Source organism: Rhinopithecus roxellana, chromosome 11 (genome assembly GCF_007565055.1).
Source record: "Rhinopithecus roxellana isolate Shanxi Qingling chromosome 11, ASM756505v1, whole genome shotgun sequence".
NCBI lineage: Eukaryota > Metazoa > Chordata > Mammalia > Primates > Cercopithecidae > Rhinopithecus > Rhinopithecus roxellana.
The window spans coordinates 77,976,268-77,997,775 of NC_044559.1; the positions used below are offsets into that span (position 1 = coordinate 77,976,268).

General features: G+C 43.8%; 1 protein-coding gene across 43 annotated transcripts in view; it reads left to right on the plus strand.

Annotated features, from left to right (window-relative positions):
* Window positions 1-21,508, plus strand: part of SORBS1 (sorbin and SH3 domain containing 1) — a 252,806-nt gene that overhangs the window by 60,688 nt on the left and 170,610 nt on the right. For 42 of the 43 annotated variants that reach the window (XM_030940317.1, XM_030940329.1, XM_030940323.1 and 39 more), the window contains exon 2: window positions 11,328-11,419. The exons of the other annotated variant lie outside the window; for it this stretch is intronic. The gene's annotated coding sequence lies outside the window, so the exon portion shown is untranslated. The remainder of the gene's footprint in view (window positions 1-11,327; window positions 11,420-21,508) is intronic. 43 annotated transcript variants of the gene reach the window in all.

The following is a 21,508-nucleotide window of genomic DNA, read 5'->3' on the forward strand; positions in this document are numbered from 1 at the left end:
ACAAATCCCAGATCATTTTCCTGTGTTAAAAATAAAGAAACATGTCAGAGTTCTCAGATTCAGTGCTTATTGACTTCATACCCTATCTTCAAAAATAATTTGAGGCAGTTTGAATTTAGTGGGGAAATGTGGTAGTTCATTCAGACTGTATTTTTTCCATAAATAGAAAGGAAATTTGCTTTGAGAAGAAAGAACAGGTTGAGTTTCTAGGCCACATTTTGCTGAAAGAAATATTATTGGGGAAGGATATTTTAATTTTTGTTCTTGAAGAAATTGCTCTTTTGTTCTGCTTTGAGGTGGAGGTGGATTAGCACAGAGAAGATTTTTAGACCAAGGCAAGGAGCAGTGACTGTTTGGCTTAGATAACGAGAGTGCTTTCTTCTGTCTGTGCCTCGTGGGGTCGAATCGATCTGTGTGAGCTGCCTGTCCAACGTTCACATTCAGTGAGATGACTTCTTTGAGTGGCTAAAGGCCCCAGAACAAACAGCCTGCTGGGACTTGCAGGTCTGTGCATGGAGCTTCTTTCTGTTGCCTCCTAGAAGGGCAGAGCAATGCTTCTGCGGAAGAGTAACATCCAGAAGACTGACACTCAGAATGTTCAGGCAAGAGTACCAGGCAAGAGCAGGAAAAAAGACCCGCCTGGTACTGCTGGTAAGTAAATAAGCATCACAGTCTTATTTACTTATTTATTTATTTTTTTAGAGACAGGGTCATGCTATGTTGTCTAGGCTGGAGTGCAGTGGCTGTTCACAGGTGCGATCATAGCACATTGCAGCCTTGAATTCTTGGCCTCAAGCCATTTTCCTGCCTCAGCCTCCCGAGGAGGTGGGACTACAGACCCACACCACCATGCCTGACTTCAGCAGGGTCTTTTTAGCCCATTGGCCAAGCTGTTGGGTACCTTGAAATTGTCCATATTTTTTGACCACCGTAAGGGGCCTTGTGTGAGGGCTGCCTTCTGATGTTTGTGTGAGGGAAATGTCAGCTGCTTTCCGATGTTTGAAGCAGTGCCCAGGGCAGACGGTGATTGCCTACCTAGGTTTGAAAGATCTCAGGAAAGCAGCCTTATGCTGGAAAAAGGCCTGTGACCAGTTCCTGGTCTCTCCGTGGGCCACACCTGCCTTGTTCAGGCTGGTCTGTCTGACTGGCTAGGGAAGTCCCCAGGGAGTCTTGCTGATATTGGTCACTGTTTCTCAGCTGTGTCAGTGTTTCTCAAAGTGACTTCTAGACCCCAGGCATCAGGATGTTCTGAGGCACTTGTGGGAAATGTGTGTACCTGGACCCATACCAGGTGGACAGAGTCAGAAGCTCTGGGGGGTTCGGGCTTCCCAGATGATTCCTTTTACCCTGTAGATGGAGAACCACTGTCCTACTTACTGCCACTGTGCAGAACTGGACATTGTGGTTAGTAAATTTGAAGCCAGATGATCCTGGACTCAAATTTTGTGTCCTTAAGGAAGGCAGGGAAGGAAGAAGAGCCGGCAGTGTGCAGGTGTTGAGTACCAGCTGGGAGAAGATGTGTGGTTAGTGCTTCCAGCTCTCTTCTTTTATGTGCACTCAGCAGCAGCCCAGGGTGTGGATGCTATCGTACAGGGGAGGAAACTGAACATCAGAGATTGAGAACTCGTTTAACATCACACAGTTGGTAGGTGGAAACCAGTGTGGCCAACCTTCTTGCCTTTTCAGTTATGACTGTAATCCCCACTCTAGAATGATGAGTGTCTCTTTGAGTCTGGCTGTGCAGTAGACATATGATACGAGCTACATAGGTAATTTAAGACTTTCTAGTAGCCACATTAAAAAAGTAGAAACAGACAAAATTAATTTTAACAACACTTTTTTTCTAACCCAGTATATCCAAAATATTATCATCATTTCCATATGTAATTGTATAAAAAAAACCTCTCAGATATTTTACATTCTTTTTAAAAATTCTGAGTCTTCAAAATCCAATGTGTACATGACGCTTACAGCACATCTCAAGTCACATTAACCATATTTCAAGGGCTCAATTGCCACCTGTGGCTGGTGGCTGGTGATGTATGTCCTACCCTGCTGTCCAGGTAGCCAGGGATCAGAGTTTTCTAGATCACTGGTTTCCAGGCACCCCAGGATGGATTCATGCTGGGCAGACTGCTTGCGTGTCACCTGAGGAGAGGATATTAAAATTCATCCATCAGGCTGGAGCCCCAGGTGATCTTTTTGTGTAACCTGATTGGAAATGGCTGTGCTAAAAACATTCACTGGCAGTTTACTTGGGTTGTCTGTGACTATGCCCGCCCCCTTTTCAGGGACAGTTGCATTCCAAGCACGTTCTCTAGGAGTGGGTGGGGTGATGAGGTGGTAAGAAAGGTGGGGGAATGCACACCCTGAGGGTCTTTTCCCTGCCTTACTAAATAGAACTATAGTTTCAGTGGAGAAAAGAAACCCTATTTATTTTCCTGAATGTGATCTTGCATAAGGGGTGGAACCTTTCGTTTTGATGGCTGAGAGCAGGATCCTGTGTTCTCAGGAAAGGCGAGATGAAAGAACCAACATACTTAGGGGAGAATGAGATATTGTGTACTTAAGCTGTGTTCTTTTCCAGTGGTTTGATTTTAAAGTTTATTTGCTGACTTAGAGTAAGAAATTGGGTCCAGGAGTCTAAACCTCAAATGCTTCAGAGGTCAGGCAGGTAGCACGAGATGAAGGGTAAGAGATTGAAGACCAAACTGTTAGGAATGTTCTCCTCTCTCACAAAAATGTTGTGGTCTTCCTTTTTTCTGGAAACATAAGACTCTTGACCTTTCGTTTTCCTGTTTTTGATAGATAAATATTTATCTTTTGTAAGAGAAAACCCAGTGCATGCAGTTGGGATCAATGGCAGCCAACACTCAGCTTTGGTGTTAGGGAGATGAATCGGAGAGCCATGGCCGTTTACAGGGCAGCAGCTACCACCCGGCTCCATCCAGTTGTTATCCTTGAGGCCTAGTGTTGCCAGATCCTGTTATTTTTAAGGAGAAGCCACATTTTGAAATTATAAAAGGTTTGGCTTTATAAATTTTATTGTAATTTAAAAATCATTATAAGGCCGGGCATGGTGGCTCGTGCCTGTAATCCCAGCACTTTGGGAGGCCGAGGCTGGCAGATCACTTGAGGTCAGGAGTTCGAGACCAGCCTGACCAACATGGTGAAACCATATCTCTACTAAAAATACAAAAATTAGCTGAGCGTCGTGGCGGGCGCCTGTAATCCCAGCTACTGGGGAGGCTGAGGCAGGAGAATCGCTTGAACCTGGGAGGTGGAGGTTGCAGTGAGCCAAGATTATAGCCCTGCACTCTAGCCTGGGTGGCAGAGCAAGACTCTGTCTCAAAAAAAAAAAAAAAAAGAAAAAGAAAAAAATCATTATAGACTCACAGGAAGTGGCAACAAATGGTACAGAGGGATCTTGTGTGTCCTTCACCCCACTTCTCCAGTGTTAATATTTTATGTAGGCATAGTATGACATCAAAACCAGGAAATTGACGTTGCTGCAATCTATAGTTCTAATTCAGATATCACTTGTGTTGTATGTACTCATTTGTGTGTGTGCACACGTGTATGTAATCCTATGCAGATTTGTATAATCACCACCATAATCAAGAAAACCTTTGAGACTGGGCACTGTGGCTCATGCCTGTAATCTCAGCACTTTGGGAGGCTGAGGCGGGAGGATTGCTTGAGTCCAGGAGCTTGAAACCAGCCTGGGCAACATAATGAGACAACATCTCTATAAAAAAATAAAATAATTTAAAAGAAAATCTTTGGCTTTTGAATTATGTATGCAAATATAACATATTGAAAACTTTGTTAGGTCTAAAGAACATGCCATGGGCCTGGTGTGGCCTGCTGGACCTCCAATTTTCAACCTCTATTCTAGTCTAGCCCTTTCTTTCTTTTATTCAGATAAAATTCACATAACACAAAATTCATTGTTTTAATCATTTAAGTAGACATTTTTTTTTAGTATATTCACAAAGGTTTGCAACCATCACTACTAATTCCAGAACATTTTTGTCACCCCAAAAAGACGCTCCATTTAGCATTTTCACTCCATTCCCCTCTACCCCTTTCCCTGATAACCAACAATCTACTTTCTGTCTCTATGGATTTCTCTATTCTGGACATTTCATGTAAATGGAATCATATAGTATGTGACCATTCCTGTCTGACTGGGCCTTTTATCTTACACAAGAAGAGACTTAGGGCCAGAGAAGGAAGGTGTCATGCCCATAATTATACTGCTGGCAAGCGCCCTAGTCTGGACTTGAACCCAGAACCAGTACTCTTCGTACCATACCTTTCTGCCTGTTAGCATTCAGGTCTTCAGTTTTATGACGATGATGATAAAACTACCACCCCAGCTATTTCTTATCAGTTGGCTTAAGTAAGCAAGCATAATAACAATAGTTCTGTTACTTGTACTGAGTATTAATATTCTGCAAAGAGTCACTTTGGAAATGGGAATCGTCAAGGAGCAAACAAGGTAGTTTAGTTCAGTGTGTGTTTATTGAGTGCCTACTATGTGCCAGGCTCTGGGCCAACAGGGATGAATTGGATGGGTCCCAACCATCAAGGGGCAGTCATTTGGGGCAAACAAAGAGGTTAAAGATAATTTCCAGATGTTGAAGGCAAATATGACTGTGGGGCAGAGGGAAAGGGTATCAGTTCTAGCCTGGGGGTGGGGTGGTGGTGCTGGTGGGGGATGACTTAAGGGGTGGAAGGAAGCTAACAGGTAATGAGGCAGCAGAAAGATGTTTTAAGCAGTAGAGACCTGAGCAAAGGTTTAGGCGTGGTGGATCCAGAGAGCTGAGCCATGAGCTCATTGGTGGTGATGGAGGGCGAAATAGGGTATTGGAGATATGGTTCGAGGGGTGGGCTTGGGTTAGATTCTTGAAGGTCTTGAAGTCATAAAAGGTCAGACACCCCTGTGGATGTCTGAATTTTTCAAGCTGAGGATGGCTGAATGGAGGCAGAGTAAGAGAAGCCAAACATGGGAACTGGGTTTCCTGGGAAATACCCAGGTCTGAACAATTGGGGTGGAGCTGGGGGTATATGGTGGTGGAACCAGTATCTAAGTAGCAACAGACTTGAGAAGAATCAAGACAAGAGAAACCAAGAGACCCAAGAGAGGCCATGGTGAAGTCCTGCCCATGCTTCATGCCATGATGAAGATGCCATGGGGCATCTTTAAAGGGCTCTCAGGCCTGTTCCCACTGGCCTGCCGCCTCCTCCTTGTTTACCCGCCCACCCACTCAGCAACGTTTTACTGAGTACTTGCTATGTGTAGTGTTGCTGGGGGTATAGCAGTAAACAAGTTGGGCAAGATTCTTACCGCCTAAAGGGAAATATGGATAAATAAGATAATTACAGATTGTGAGAGGGTCTACAAGGAAAGCGACTTTTGCTGGTGAGAGTAAGGTTAGGGAGTCTGGGCTGGCCCCAGTGAAAAAGCATATTTGATCTGAACTCTCAAAAGTGAGAATGCTCTCTTTCCCTGGTGAGAAAAAGGGGAAGAGCTTTGCAGGCAGAGAGAACAGCAAATGCAAAGACCCTAGTGGGGAAGGACCCTCTGGCATGGGGTACCCTGGGCTTTGTCGAGATTTTTTCAGGGGGTCTCGAATCAGATAGAACAGGTTTCTGGAGATCTGGCCCTACACTGTCTTAGGGAGGGGAGGAGAGAGAACCATTAGCTTTGGGAGGAAGAATACATATCCTAGTGGAGGAAAAAGTGTGAAGTCATTGTGAATCATTGAAAGTAGGCATGCTTTCCTTTTTTTTTTTTTGAAGGGGGAGCTAAACTCATTTTGCTATTTTTCAACTAATTTCGTTATACTTTATGAGCTTTGTGTCATTCAGAGAACTTGGAAACATTCATTCTCCCTCCTACTAAATCAGCAGAGTAGGTGGAAGAGCTTTAAAAAGCTCTTGAGGATTCATCTTCCTTTGCCAATGGATGCAGGAGGAGGACAGCTGGGCAATGGGAACACAGCCAGGAGGTGGTTGGGAAGTGGGAGCCACCTCAGCACTGAGGACCTGGGAAGCTTCAGCGGGGTTCACATCCTGGAGATGTTGGCACCGGTTATGGCCCCAGTGGGTTTTGTTATGGAAAAGAGAGAAGTCTTTTTCAAGGTTAGAAAAGGGATTCATTTTGCATATTAGAACATCATCTTAAATAAAATAATGCAGTGTGATTTAAAAAAAAACTGCCCATGGTGGGGCACAGTGGCTCACACTTGTAATCCCAGCACTTTGGGAGGCCGAGGCAGGCGGATCATGAGGTCAAGAGTTCGAGACCAGCCTGGCCAACATGGCGACACCCTGTCTCTACTAAAAATACAAAAATTAGCTGGGCATGGTGGTGCGTGCTTGTAGTCCCAGCTACTCAGGAGGCTGAGGCAGGAGGATTGCTTGAACCTGGAAGACTGAGGTTGCTGTGAGCTGAAATCATGCCACTGCACTCCAGCCTGTGCGACAGAGTGAGACTCTGTCTCAAAAAACAAACAGAAAACAAAGAACAAAAAAACACTGCCCAAACATGAAATAGATAACTTCTGGTTTGTTTCCTTCCCAAGTTGGTCAGCCTCAGGGCCAGTTGGGTATTTTCTCCCCTGGACTGCCTGTGTTTGTTGATGGAAGAGTTGGTATTTGTGGAGGAAGAAGGAGAAGAGAATATGTTGTGAGCTCAGAAAGCAGCTTGGGCCTTGGATTTGGAACAAGGAGAGAGGGACCGAGTCTGAGCTGAGTGGCATGAAATTTGAGGTGTATTTTGAAGGAAACCTGAGGGCTCCAAGGTGCTATATTGGGATACCGTGAGCCAGTCAAACAAAGACCCCTTAAAATTTTAAAACAATAGCAGTAACAAGGCAAAGCAGAAATGATCATATGGATCCCTGTCCATATATAGGCTAGTGGGACAACAATGTGAAAATGTAAGTGATCCATGCTAGGAAGGAGAGATACATGGGCTATGAGAACTTGTAACAGGAGAGGCCAGAGTGGTCCAGAGTGGGTCGGGTGGTCTGGATTGATGTTTGGTAGGAATGAGGGTGGCAGAGGCAACTTTCACAATAGTTGGTATTGATCTGTATTCTTGGGATGGGGGACGAATAAGCGAGATGATGGTTCGAGGTCTTTGGCAGGGAGCTGGGACAACTCTTGTGGGGTCTTTTGGATAGTTGGGACAGAGAAAGGTCTTGTTTTAGGCCAGAATATAAAAGTACTACAGGGAAAATTAGTGAATCTTTTAAAAATTGAAGACCACCACCAGGCGTGGTGGCTCATGCCTGTAATCCCAGCATGTTGAGAGGCCGAGGCAGGCAGATCACGAGATCAGGAGATCGAGACCATCCTGGCTAACATGGTGAAACCCTGTCTCTACTAAAAATACAAAATATTAGCCGGGCTTGGCGGCGGGCGCCTGTAGCCCCAGCTACAGGTGGCTGAGGCAGGAGAATGGCGTGAACCTGGGAGGTGGGGCTTGCAGTGCTCTGAGATCATGCCGCCACTGCACTCCAGCCTGGGAGATAGAGCAAGACTCCTTCTCAAAAAATAAGTAAATAAATAAATAAATAAATAAATATAAAAATAAAAATTAAGGACAACCAAGAAGGGGCAAATTATGATCTTGAGCTTTTCCTAAACTTCCTCCTCCACCATGCTCTTCCAAGTTTGCATTATGGCTCACATGGAGGATCCTTAGGTTGATGGGAACACCTGCCTGTCTCGTTGTTCCTTGCAAGGATAGTATGGATTGCTGCTGGGCCTTGCAATCAGGAAGGTTGACCTTGGTCAGCTGTGGGTTTCTCTGGTGCTGGCTGCTGCCTGAAGGTCACCTAGTGGCACCTTGTAATGTTGGGGGAAGAGATTTCTGCAGGCTGGTGCGTTCAGGGAGCCAGTTGACTCTGATCCGTCCATCATCTTTGCGGTACACGGCATTTACTTTGCCAGTCTTAGCTTGAGATTGCTCAGGTTGTTACATGACCACAAAGTGGAAATCTGGAAAGAGAAGTGCTCAGCCGGGCTTGGCAGGTTTGCAGGTGCTGCATTGATCGGTAGAGTCCTGCCCTTTGGTGGGCAGGAAGGACCTGATCAGAGTGCTTTGGAGCTATTCCTCGAAGGCCATCTGCATAACTGGATGCTCCCACATCCTTTGTTCTGCCAGAGCAGTGAACCCACACAGGTGTATGAAGGCTCAGATCTGCTGCTGAGATTGGACACCCACAATCGTTTATCAAGAGGCACTGACATTGGGTCATGGTGTACAAGGGATGGGGGCAAAGAGGAAGGCCACTTCACTGCCCGTTTGCTATTCTGGCTGCTGGCATTCCTTTTTTTTTTTTTTTTTTTTTTTTACATTTACTTAAAAGAGGTTGTGATTGTTGTCATAGTGTGATGCAGAGAGTGGGTAAACATACCAGGGATGTGCTACTCCCCTAAAGATCTGGATCCTTGGCTCCTTCCTGGAGGATGCTGAATTCATGTCCTTGAAGAGGTTTTGGAGCTTCTGAGACCTCTAGATGAAATACACTCTTTTGATATTGGACATCACCATCACGTGGGAGGAGGTTCTGGACAGTGCTTGGACCTCCAGACCATAGATTCTGATTTAATGGCTCTGGTACGTAGGGGATTATTTTGTTGCTGTAGTTCTGCAGGTGTTTCTAATTTTCAGCCATACTCGGGAACCTGCCCACTAGTTACTGATCCAGGGAGGCTCTTCCGATTCTTCAGGTGAATTCTGCCTCTTTGTTTCCTCATACGGGCCTTGAACTGGAACCCTACCCTTGACCACCTGTTTGGTCTTGACTCCTCTGTGTGCTTCTTTCCAGCCTGTGTTTTGGAGTGCTTTTCCCCAGCTTTGCCTCAGTCTAGATCAGGGCTGGCGACTCACTTCTTTCTTATCTATGAAGAAAAGGAGGACTCCATGTGGGGATTTTGATGGGCAGATATTCTGGAACATTTTTTCACAAAGCTTCCTGCTTGAGGCTCAAATGCATAGTAACTTCTTGCTGTGGAAATCCAGGCCCTGGGGTGGAGATAGACAGGGCAGCCTTGACTGGTATGAGAAAAACATCTTTATTTACTGTCTTCTGTCCATCATGAAAGGCTTAGTATTTCTTTATTTCTTTTTTCTTTTTTTTTGAGACGGAGTCTCACTCTGTCACCCAGGCTGGTGTCAGTGGTGTGATCTTGGCTCACTGCAATCTCTGCTTTTTGGGTTCAAGCAATTCTCCTGCCTCAGCCTCCTGAGTAGTTGGGATTACAGGTGTGTACCACCATGCTTAGCTAATTTTTTATTTTTAGTATAGATGGGGTTTCACCATGTTGGTCAGGCTGGTCTCAAACTCCTGAACTCGTGATCCACCTGCCTCGGGCTCCCAAAGTGCTGGGATTACAGGTGTGAGCCACTGCACCTGAAGGCTTAGTATTTCTACCACCATGTTTCTTATGTCCCGCGGACTCTGGGACAGCAGACTCCAGGGAGTCATAGGTAGGCATTGCCAGGAAGCAGGGCTGAATCGGTGACATTTTTGATATGGGCACTTGTCAAGATAAACTTCTGTAAGTGCATATGTAGGGCTGTGGATCAAGTTCCAGCAGATGCTGGGTCACGTGGCATTAGGCAGGGGGCTTTTAAGACCCAAGGCTAATAAGAGATCTGGACAAGACCAAATTGTAGGGGCTGTTCTCACCTCCTTGCTTTTGCCTCCATTGTCCTCCATTTCTCCCTGTGCCTGGTCCACTCCCATCCAAGCTTTAGGATTTCCCGAGGCCTCTCTCCATGCTAGGAAGTATCTTTTCACCTCCACTATATCAGGTGCCCCTGCTCAGTGCTCCCGTAACACAGGTGTGTACTCAGATCACTACACTTACCATAGAGGGTTTAGCTCAGGGGCAAAGCCTTTGACTGCAGATCACTACACTTACCCATTATTTTATAATTCATTTTGAGTGTCTGGATCTATCTTTTATTCAGATAGAGCAACTTGAGGGTCTTGTTCACTTTTGTATCTCCATCACCTTGCATACTTCCTGGAGTGTAATAGGGCTCAATAAATATTTAAGTGAATGAATCAATAAATTCTTTGTGGGAGTGATATAAATAAGTACTATCAAGATCTTATTGTTGAACATTGCTTTCTTACTACAGTGCTGTTACCTTGTACATAAACTTATTTACAGTCTTGTGTTCAAGATGCATGTTAAGGGAGATTTTCCTAGCATACAAAGTGTTCCAGACAGTTTGGGACATTGAGCACTTTTGATGCATGGCAAGCATTTTGGTGGAAAGTGGGGTGCTTCAACTGTATTTCCTTGACTTTAATACTTCTCTGAAAGTATTATTTTTGATAATTATTTTTAATTAGTTAATTGTGTGTATTTGTTTATTGTATTAATTTTTTTGCTTAATAGTATAACACTAGTAAGTAGTCCAGCATAGTGAAATAGTCCTGGGTTAGGCAATCGAGAGACCTAGGTTGACCTCTGCATCTAACTATGGGAGCGGGCAAGTCAGTTTCCTGCTTACATTTAATTCATGTAAAGTGGGAGTGTTGTACTTGTTTGGGGGTTGCAAATGTCTGCAGGAGTGAGGCTACCAACTTGAGTTACTGTATGTGCTCTACCATTTTTTTTTCTTGGAACTAGGCCCCTTTTGTTTTCCCACTTTTGTTAGAATTATTAAGTAGAAAATATTTCTGTACCACAAGAAAAACAATAACGCAAGGGCAATGACTAATGACAACCCCAGTTCTTCTCTGTGTTGAGGAGACAGTAGCGAGTGGTGGGAACTGTGGTATGTTGGAGCAGCCAAGCCTGCCTATGAAGTGTGACTGCTTTTAATGCTTAGCAACACCTGATCATTTTCAGACATAAATGTGGGCCATGTTGACAGGTCTGATTTTTTTTTTTTTTTCTTTAAGAGAAGCCAGAAATCTGAGTTTTTGTGTGATAGCTCTGATTTTTATGTTTGGCTCAGATTTTCTAAACATATCCACAGATGAAATGTAACACTTTCACCCTGGATGTCACCCCTTGTGCTTTCGGTTTGTGATCTCCATTAAAGATGATCTGTAAATCTGCCTTCTGTGCAAGATCCTGTGATTCTAACGAGTACCATTTCAGCTGGGGAATTAAAGATTCTTGTTCTACTTTGGGAAGTCAGAGTGGGGAAGGAAATTGGGCTAAAAGAGATAGGGGTTTAAGCCTAAATTACCTGGCAAATGGTGTTTAAATGAGTCCCCTTGGGGAGAGGCCACAGGGTGTCTGTGATTCACACCAGGTGTTTTGTACATTTGTTATTGCAGGAGTTGGCATCCTTTGGAAGAGTTCGTGAAACCTTTCTGCCCAGAGCTCCTGGACCAATGCATCTTCCCACCACCTTAAACCACTGGTGAATGTATGTGTTTTTTTCCTTCTTCTCAGTGAAGGGAAATACTTTGTTAACTGTAGAATGTAATTTGTAGAGAACTATGCTGTCCTTTCTATTATAGAAGGAAGGATACTGGGTTGGGCCTAGGCATATCTGGGTTTTGGTACTTACTTGGTTCTGCCATTTTTACTGTGGGATTGTAGGTGAATTCTTTGACCTCCCAGGCCCCAGACAGAGAAACATATCCTGCTGTTTAAGGATATGTTTGCTTTGCAGACTAAAAGAGATAATCTATGCAAGAAGTAATGTATGCACAAATGCTTATATTTGCCCAGGGAGAATAAAGTCCTAGGCAAATAGAAGGTAATACTGTTTGGCTCTGAGACGTAGAGCAAGGCAATTCTCGCCCTAGTTGCTACATTTATTAACTTTATTAACACACTTTTTCCAGTTGGAGTTCCAGATATAAGTGTTACAGTGTAGCTGCCATACTCAACCCAGTTCAACTGACCACCAGTTTGGGGCTTTCTACCTTGACTTTTGTGATGTTCATAGACATCTTCATCTGCTAGTCTCATAGGGGTATTCAAGCAGGGCACTTCTGAGCCAACAGATACATTAAAGTGTGAAAACTGGTATGTTGGAAACAATGGGGTTTAAATACTTATTTTCTGAGACTTCTGGAGTGGTTCTTCAACAGATTTCCAGTCTCTCTCTCTTTTTTTTTTTTTCCATTCCTACCAGTATAGCTACCATTTTCTTGAAAGATGAATTAATGACATTTCACAATTACTTTCATTTTTATTTGAGATCAGAGAATTTCACAATTAACAAATGTTCTTCTTTTTCTGAAAGAAACTTAATTACTTATCACAGCAGGTACATGTCTTGCTTCTATGACAGTTGAAAGAGGCAAAAATATGTCCTTAATAACAGTGTGTTCCAGTGCTGAGGTGAGAGTGCCTCCAGGTATGATAGCTAGTTGATGCTGGAGGTCTTAGGTGAGATACTGAGGGTAAGGACCACCATGGGCCAGGGACACTGAACAACGCTTGCATCTTTATTTCAGCTACTCTTTGTAGAGAAAAGCTGGCCTGGTTAACACTGACTACCTGGTCAGCTCCTATGATGTGGATCAGGTGCTCTCGTGACCCACTGAGACAGATCCCAGTGGGATGGTCACCTGGTGAGTTTGTAGGGTGCTGGGGGTTGGAACAGGAAGGAAGGGCAGTCAGGATAAGCAGGCCCAGGATTAGGAAACCAGCTCAGCCACAGGAGGCTGGCTGTCCAGACTGCCCTGTCCAAGGGGACACAGTGACATTCTGAGTCCCAGAACCTGAATTCCATCTGGTAGGCAGGAAGAGCTCTGTAGTGGAAGTCCTCAGGGAAGCAGATGGCATCAGGTAGCAGGACACTTACACATTCAACAAATATGTATTAATGCCTGCTCTGTGCCAAGGCACTGTTCTGGGGATTCAGTGGTCATAAGACAGACCGTGTCTGTGCCTCCCTGGACCTTAGATTTGAGTGGGAATGATAAGAATGTAAGCTCCATGAGGGCAGGGGTCTTTGCTTGTCTTTTCTTGTTTACTGTTGTATCCTCAGCTCTTAGAAGAGCACCTCACACCTGATGGGTGTTCACTAAGTATTGTGAGCAATACCATGAAGGAAACAAACAAATAACTAAATAGACAATATAATTTCAGGTGGTAATGCGTGGTATGAAAACAGTAAAACAAGGTGAGGGGCTGGCGGGGCTCTTTTTGACAGAATGGTCTAAAAAGGGTTCTATGTGTGTGAGAGAGAAAAAGAAGATTGACTTTGTATAGAGACCTGAGTGGAGTAAAGGAATCAGGGGAGGAGGAGGAGTGTTCAGGCAGAGGGAATAGCAAGTGAAAAGAAAGGCCTTTGACATAGGATAAGGTTGGCTTGGTAGGCGAACAGGAAGGCAGCCAGTTTGGACTTGGTCTGGGGGTGTTGATAGGGAGGGAGAGTGATGTGAAGTGAGAGTGGTAGGTGGGAGCCAGACCCTGTAGGCTATGGTAAGGAGTTTGATTTCTTTTTTTTTTTTTTTTTTTGAGACAGAGTCTTGCTCTGTTGCCCAGTCTGGAGTGCAGTGGCAGGATCTCTGCTCACTGCAAGCTCCGCCTCCCGGGTTCACGCCATTCTCCTGCCTCAGCCTCCCAAGTAGCTGGGACTACAGGCACCCACCACCACACCTGGCTAATTTTTTGTAGTTTTAGTAGAGACAGGGTTTCACTGTGTTAGCCAGGATGGTCTTGATCTCCTGACCTCATGATGCGCCCGCCTCGGCCTCCCAAAGTGCTGGGATTACAGGTGTGAGCCACCGCACCTGGCCAGGAGTTTGATTTTTACTCTGAGAGTGATTGGATTCCATAGTCCATGTGATCTTCTATGTGCTTTAACATTTTTCCTCTGGATCCTGAGTGCAGAATAGATTCTAGGGGCAAGAGTAGAATCTGTATAACCTATATCACTGGTCCTTCCAGTGATCCAGGCAGATTAGGGTATGACTTGGATTAGAGTAGTGATGATTGAATGATATGAAGAAGTGGCCAGACTCAGGATACATTTTGAAGGTAGAGCTTTCTAGGTTGCATGTAGGGTGTAAGTAAAAACAAGAGTCAAGGATTAGTCTCGTGTTTTTGGCTAGGTGAATGACGTTGCTGTTCACTGAGATAAGGAGCAAAGAGGGACCCTAAGGGTTCTTTGGGTCATCTTAGGTTTGAGATGCCCATTCGATATTCCCATAGAGATGTAGAGTTGGCTGGGGCTGGAAATGGTATCTCTCAGAGTCATCGGTATATAGATGATATTTAAAGCCATGTGACTGAACGAGATCATCTAGGGAGAGAAAGGAAGAGATGCATAGGATTTTTGACAGAGGAAAGAGGGAAGGCGAAGGCAAAGGGTATATTTTCCATATCAAGTCCCTACTAAGAAGTAAATGAAGACATGCTAATGAATATGGTTTCCACTTTATGCAAATATGAATTATACAAATGAGATAATGTGATATAAAAGTAGTCATAAAGCCTCACCTTATGTAAAAAGTTTGAAGTGCTGTGACTTCCCCAAATCAAGAAACTTAGTTTCAGGATTGCATAATTATAAATCTGGTCAGCTGAGTGAATTATTAGCAAGCAGGAACATCCAGCAGCCTTTGCCAATAGCCTGTAAGCTACATTGCTCGTAGGCACTGGAACTTTGCAAGCCATTTCAATGACTGAGTTTAATTTACTGTTATTACATTTCAGGTATTTTTCTCATTCAATAGTTATATCATCCAAAAGTTCATTAATTGAGGGTTCACTAAGTGAAACATACCTGAAAATCAGTAATTTTGCAATGAAAAGTTAGATATGATAAAATTTTCTGAAGAAGGCCAAACAGGCACCGTGATTTACAGGGCTACAAGTTAGAAGATATTTATGATTATCTTCAAAATATCAAGGATAAATGCTACAAGATAAAAAGTATACTGTGGGAGGCCGAGACGGGCGGATCACGAGGTCAGGAGATCGAGACCATCCTGGCTAACACGGTGAAACCCCGTCTCTACTAAAAAATACAAAAAACTAGCCGGGCGAGGTGGCGGGCGCCTGTAGTCCCAGCTACTCGGGAGGCTGAGGCAGGAGAATGGTGTAAACCCGGGAGGCGGAGCTTGCAGTGAGCTGAGATCCGGCCACTGCACTCCAGCCTGGGCGACAGAGCGAGACTCCGTCTCAAAAAAAAAAAGTATACTGTGATGGTTGTGGTAGATGTATGCATTCCACCTGTACCCCTCAACTGCCATTGACTGATATACGAAAATCAGTTCTGACTCACGCACATCTTCATCTATTTGTGGGCTTCTGGCATAAAATGCAGCTGCTCCATATTTGCTTTGTCTGTTTCCCGGACAAATCGTCCTATTGAGCTTCTTCCATCTTCTCACTAGGCGCCTTAGTTTTCCCATTTTGAGGCTCCTAGTGAGTTCCTTTAGTCTTGCAGTCTCCAGCTGCCATAGACATTTTTGCCTCTTCCCACCATCAGTGGCTCCAAAGCCTATTTGCCTCCTCCTCTCTCTAACTGCCTTTGTGAGCCTTTCAGTTTAGGATCCCCCCAATCCCTCTGCCCCCAAAGCTTTTGAATAGCCTCAAGATTTCCTTCTTTGAGAACATTTTCACTCCTTCCCTCGACCCCAACCCCAAGTGGCCTTCTCAGGCCTTTTGTGGAAATGATGAGGAAAGAGAGGGCAGGATGATCAGCAGCATTCTAGAATGGGATCTCTCCCTCCCGTGGGCATGGGCAGTGCTGACTTTCTTCTACATGTGTTTAAAGACTCCCCAGCTTGAGTGAAAACACTCTGAGTGGTACTTCCGGAACTTGGAATCTCTAGAAAATGAGCATTGGTTGTGTAGTGTTCTATGTCTATGACCAATGGTTTATGGCAAATGAGGGTTTCAGTGGAATGGTATTTATGACGAATGGCATCAACCCTGGTTTTCATTTGTTGTCTTCTCTCACAGAATGGAACCTAAATAAAATTTAAAAGAGTGAAACTTACTGGTAATTACAGGGGGAGGATTTTTCCTTCTGCTTCCTCCTTCAGTAAGTGATTTCAGGAATTAAAAAGGTATGGGACCTTCCCATGCCCCTGGAGACTTAGAGTGGTTGGACATTTAAAAACTGGTGGTATCCTTCTTAAGTTAAACACACACACACACACACACACACACACACACACACACACACACACACACACACACACAAACTGCTGAGGCTGTAGAATAGTCTCCAGTGCTTGTATATTTGTAGACCATCTCAGGAGGAGATGCCTGAGATGGGTAGCTACTTTAAATTTTTTTTGTGGTATGTTTATGTATTATCTTTAAAAAGGATAATAATAATAATAGTATCCCTTTTATTCTTTATAAATGATCTAGAAACATGGAAAGTTTCCTCACCAGTTGGCTTTATAACTCCTCTTGCTCCATGTGTTTTGATTGAGGGCATTGCCTGTTCACAGAGCCTTTAATTGGTCTGAAGCTTCACATTCATTAACAACTTGGGACTAGAGTACTTTGACTTGAGTTTCAAATTTTGCATGTATGGGGATATGTCAGTCAGGCTAATTTCTTTCTTCCATCCTTTCCCTTATTTCTACAAAGGATTTAAACCTGTTTGTGCTCAATATTTTCTTTATTCAGCAGCTTTAGGCAAATATGGATTTGAAATGAGGTGGTTGCCATGAGTTGAGCCACAGATTATGGCCATTTCAACTGAACATCTCACTGCTGCCCTTTAGGGAAAGGTCTTCGTGCGTTGTGGAACAGAACAGGATTTGGAATCCTTTGTGATTGATAGTTTCTAACTGCGGAGTTCAGACACATTAAAAAGCAATTCAAACCCATTTTCTTTCTCTTAAGAATCCCAGCTTCCCTAGGAAAATGCTCAAAATAGAATTGGTGTAAGTTGCCACCTCTCTTAAAGAGTCGGGTAGAATTCAGTGTCCGGAACCAATGATACCAGTCACCACACTGCTGTTTGGAGTGTGTGCTTTTGGGGGGCAGCTTCTCAGGGGTCATTGTCTAGAAGTATCTCCCTGGGCTGCCATATTGCTTTATGTCACCAGAGGTTCATAAGGCCACTTTCTGGCCAAAGTTATTGTGACCTACAATGACATCATATCCATTTCATGCAACAGCGACATCTCTTAGGTGTTGGTGTTTCTCCAAGAGATTTACACATTTGAACTTGTACTTTTTAAACAAACAGGAAGTTGTAGCACATTTGCCAGCCACATGTAAAAACAAGATACTTTCTCTTTTTCCATCTAGTGACTACAAATACTGAGTGGAATACACTTTTGTCTTTCCTTTTTTTTTTTTGCCCTGGTTTGGAGAAGTAAACATGAAATTGTGTTGGGGTCGTCACTAAAACAAGGAGATCAGCATCATCTCCGGTGATTACTGCACGTCATGGGAAGAAATCATTCTGATTGTTCCACTGACTAATTTAGACAAGGCACCATCTGATGCCTACTTCACAGCAGTGCCCTCATCCTGCTGTCTCCTTATCAACATAGAGATGACTCACTCCATGTTTTCCTCACTCAGAGAGAATTTCTCTAGTCTGCTGATTACAGCAGTGATTAAATAAAAAATGATTCCAGCAGAGGTGTGCTTGAAAAAAATGACTATTATTTGTGCTTGTTGAACTTTGGATAATTCAGCATTCCCTGTTATAATCAGTAAGGTACTGGTTTTTAGGCTTTTCGGGTAAAGGGTCAGGAACCCCTTTAAGGTACATATGCACATACACAATTTCCATATATAACACTTCTACATTTTTAGGAGATGACATTCCCCTGCCCAGTTATCATGCTTAGTCACACATCCCATTCTAAGTGTGTCTGCTTCTGGATAGCTCTGTGTGGCAGGTAGGTGCCTGCTGTAAAGGATGGCTTTTCTGATTAGATCTAGGTGAAAGATTGGGGAAGATAGCTGGAAGATAGCTATGTTCAAGGCAGCCTAACTTCAATAAAATTTACAACTTCCAGAATTGTCCCAACATGGACTCAGAAGCTGGAAATAGTCTCTTATATGAGTTGCTAATCCTTTTAATTAAAAAAGGAAGCAGAAGCACCTTTACACTTTTTGTTTTCTTTCTATTTGAGACAGGATCTCACACTGTTGTCCCGACTGGAGTGCAGTGGTGCGATTATGGCTCACTGCAGGCTCAACCTCCCAGGCTCAAACAATCTTCCCATTCAGCCCCATTAGTAACTGGGACTACAGGTGTGTGCCACTATGCCCACCTAATTTTTGTATTTTTTGTAGAGCCAGGATTTTACCATGTTGGCTAGGCTGGTCTTGAACTCCTAGGCTCAAGCTGTGCACCCACCTCTGCCTCCCAAAGTGCTGGGATTACAGATGTGAGCCACCGCGCCTGGCCTGGTACCTCTCTTTTTAAATAACGAAACTAAAATGTAAACGATGGGAAAAAAATGTTGGGACAGTAGGGTAAACCAAATATTTTTTTCTTTAAAGAACTTTGTGTGTTTTATGGCTGGGCCTGGTGGCTCACGCCTGTAATCCCAACACTTTGGGAGGCTGAGGTGGGCGGATCACCTGAGATCAGGAGTTCAAGACCCAGGCATGGTGGCGGGCACCGATAATCCCAGCTATTTGGGAGGCTGAGGAAGGAGAATTGCGTGAACTTGGGAGGCGAAGGTTGCAGTGAGCCGAGATGGCACCATTGCATTGCACTCCAGCCTGGGCAACAAGAGCGAAACTACGTCTAAAAAAAGAAAGAAAGAAAGAAATTTGTGTGTTTTTAACTAAGGGGAAGGAAAGAAAGCAATAATATAATTTTTAAAAAGTATTCTGTACAAAAATCAAGTCATTATATTAGTTTTGAAACATATAATGTCCTTTGTATAATGTGATTTACTCATAAAAATACCATGTTGGGAACATTTATACAAATTTACTAATTACATTTGCTCTTAAATATTTTCATTTTATTTTTCAAATAGAAGTGAACTACTGAACTCAAAGGAGTTGAACATTTCTTAGTTTTTATTCCTTTTAATAGTCAGACAAAAATATAAAACTGGATAATAGAAGTCGCCAGTGTTTTAATGAAAGAAAGAATTAGTTTTTGGGTCTGGTACCTTCTAAAGCATCTGTAGATTCTGGAAAAGGAACTTCACCCCACTACCACCAACAAAAAAGCCCAACCAACCTAAAACTTGAATAACTGAACTTAATCCGAATCATTCCTATTTTATGAGCCATCATGATCCACATTTTCTGTTTCTTCTCATATCACCATTGCCTTTCTGAAATCGTTCTTCTAGACTGCTGAAGACTAAATGCTAGCCCAAATGGAAACTGAATTTCAACATTTTTCATTTTTAGCTTCTTGGTTTTAGGGTGAGAGTTCATCAGACTGTTGGTATACGTGACTTGCCACCAACCCTACAACAACCTGCTGTCTCTGAACTTTAGTTGTTTCTGATATAAATGAGATCATGTCTGGGCCTTCCTCAAGCTCAGACATTCTAGAATTCCGCTATCCTGTCCCATGCCGCACACACTCAGTGCTGGGGAAACCTGGAGTACTGGCCATGTAACAACTTCCGTGGGGTTCAAAGGGCAGAGTCTCAGTAGAGATGGGTTCCTAATGTCATCGTTTATCGCTCATGGCTGCCTGTAATAAACACAAAAGAAGAACTAAATATAGTGAGTTATATACTCACCAGCTCATGGTGTCATCCTGAACTTGCAGCACTGGGAGGAAATTCGGTAGCTCTGTTTAGTAGATGGTACAGAGTAAACCAGGAAGAAGGGTTTTCATCTTCTTGTCATCCCACAGAATATTTCTGATGACTAGAGCTCTGATGTCTGTAAGCCTACCCGTGTTCACCGGTGCTCATGAGACTTGGATTACTCTAATAATTGAGTTTTACAATCCTTGGTTATGTTTTTTCTTGATTTTTTTTTTTGTGGTGGGTCCAAAGCCAGTTGAACACCATCTCTTGGCCGTGATGAGTCAACATTGTGACCAGTACAAAAAATAAATGGCACAGAGCTTTAGCAGAGGAAACAAAACATTCTGTAGAACATGCTCAGCACAGGATGGTGTAATGGAGGCTGCAGTGGGTGTCTTGCTGTGGGCCTATGTCAGCAGTCATTGGCTAAGAGCTTATAATGGCACTTAGAGCATGGCACAAACATATATATACACCCACAAAGTGTAGTGTACTATATGTGCAATATACTAAACCTGTTGTGCTTATATTTTATACTAAATATATTGTTTTAGGAAGTTATTTCCAAAATAGCCAAAATACATCATTAAAATGATTCAGCACTGCTCAGGTTGGCATTAAGTGGGCTGTGTGTGTAGGAGCAAAGGAGGGATCAGAGTTTTGAAAACTCTGGTTTTAGAAAGGATCCTCTTGGCCGAATTCTAGACTGCATTCCTAGTCCCTGTGCTGATGATACTGTGTATTTTGCAGCTCTTTAGATTGCCTCAAATTCATTGATTTGTTTATTCATTTATTCAACCAACACATATGGAATAGCTCTAATATTTACACAGGGCCTTTTGCCATGCAGAGTACATTCATATACCTTATCCCACCTAAGTGTGCTTGTTTCAGAGCCCAGTCACATGCATGGGCAACAGCCTGCATTGGTTGATGAATACAATCTCTGTTTCTTCATAGAGTTTTTCTCTTTGCTTTCTTTTGTGCTTGTAAGCAGAGATACCCATGGTTTTGTCTGCACCATTTCGGAAGGAACTTAGGACAGGTGGGCAGGAGGGTTGCTATGGGAGTTGTGCTGGACAGTCATTCCCAGGAACAGAGGAGGTGGGAGTCATTGACTAAGTATGAGAGTGGGGTGGGTGGGAGGGATGTGGTTGTGGCTTTGAGGAAGATGGAAACTATTTGGAACAGCTGACATGGGTTGGGCATTGAGGGCTGAGCAAGGGTTGAAAGCAAGGCCTGCTGGGTGACTGAGAGGAAGCTGCTGTGTCAGCAGGTGTGGCCTGGATGTGCAGGGCGGCAGGTGGAGCTAGATGAGACTCGCGGACAAAAGGAGATGGCTGGGGGCAGGGGTGGGATGGTTGCTTGGCTGTCAACATAAGGGAACTTGGAGGGGCTGTTTCTGACCCTGATGTGGCCATCTAGGGAGTTGTTGAGGTGAACAGCAGGGGAGGTACAGGGGCCTGGAGGTGCTTGGCAGTAACTCTTCTTAGGTTAGCTTATAAGGCCTTTGATCTCTGAGCACTCCTCCCACCCTGCATGCCCTACTGGGCCATTCCTGAGTGCATACTATCATGCGTACATACTATTCCCTTTTTTCTTTCCTTTTGCCTAATTACCTCCTACCTCAAGTGTTAGCCCAGGAATCACTCCTGGGCAACTGTTTCCGATTGCTGTCTGCCCTGTCCTCTGCTAGAACCCTTCACCCTGTCCACACATCTCTCCCTTTGTACTGTACAGACTCATTTATAAGTCTCTCGCATATGTGGATTGGAAGGTTCCTTGGGTGCAAGATTGTCCCTCATACCCAGCGGAGGAGCTGGCATGCAGAATGT